The following is a 1,036-nucleotide window of genomic DNA, read 5'->3' as shown; positions in this document are numbered from 1 at the left end:
TGAAACAAAAGCTTCAGGAAGGAAATGAATGGAAAATCTTTATTTGCATAATATACTGTATATGACGCAGTGCATGAGGACTGGGTGTTAAAAATGGAGAAGTGATAAAAGTACAAACCTTACTTTGAGGAAAGTTTGGTAGATGAGCCCTCATGCACTCTTGTGGTTTTCTTTTCAGATGTAATCATCAGATATACATCTACACTGATAAACTTTTCTTTAACTTGATTTAAGACGGCACAGCTAATTGACATTAATGAACTCTAAAATAACTGTCTGTTTTACAGATATTGAGCTCAAATCTGGTGTAGTAGTAGCTGAGAATCATCCTTACCACCTGACAGATCACAAAAGGTCTTTGTTTAGGACTCTGGCATGCAAGGCTGCAGGCTAGTGTCGTTTACATACAGCTGTCAGACTCGACTTATTGCCTCTTCGAGTTTATATTGCGACTGAATGCTTTCCCTTTAGGATTAATAAAAACATTTGTTTATTTCAATCCATTGAAAAGAGTCAGGTTTATTGAAAAAGCTTATCTCCACAGGCACAGCGGTGCAGCAGTAATTTTTCACTCAAGGCCTTAGCTATTAGTTATTTGAAGCAGAACAGTCAACGCTGGGTTCATGCAAACAAGGGTTTTTTTTTCATGCGTTTTGCATAAGTTCTTTTGTATAATCTCTACATACATTCTCTATGGTTAACTCCATGTATTGTGGGTGATAAAGTCTACGTCTTAAAATCACTGCACACGCAATCCTTCTAAAACTTTACCTCCTACACTACAAACGCCTGTGCTCACTGAATACGATAATTGTGCTTATGCATCTAAAATGCCTATGATAAGGTGAGTTCAGTTGTGCTATTATTGCTTTGGTCAGCGTGGTGTGAAACTGTCCACCGCTGCAGACTTGGGAAAACCGATACAGTACGTTGCATAAATAGTGAACTGAATGTAAACAAACCAGTGCATGTCAAAATACCAAAAAGTCTGTTTTCCAAGCAGCTTTAGGGTTGAAATGTACGGGCCGCCGCCGCC

This window comes from Kryptolebias marmoratus, linkage group LG24, assembly GCF_001649575.2.
Source record: "Kryptolebias marmoratus isolate JLee-2015 linkage group LG24, ASM164957v2, whole genome shotgun sequence".
In the NCBI taxonomy this organism is placed as follows: Eukaryota; Metazoa; Chordata; class Actinopteri; order Cyprinodontiformes; family Rivulidae; genus Kryptolebias; species Kryptolebias marmoratus.
The sequence above is the reverse complement of the archived record's forward strand: the minus strand, read 5'-3'. Positions refer to the sequence as shown.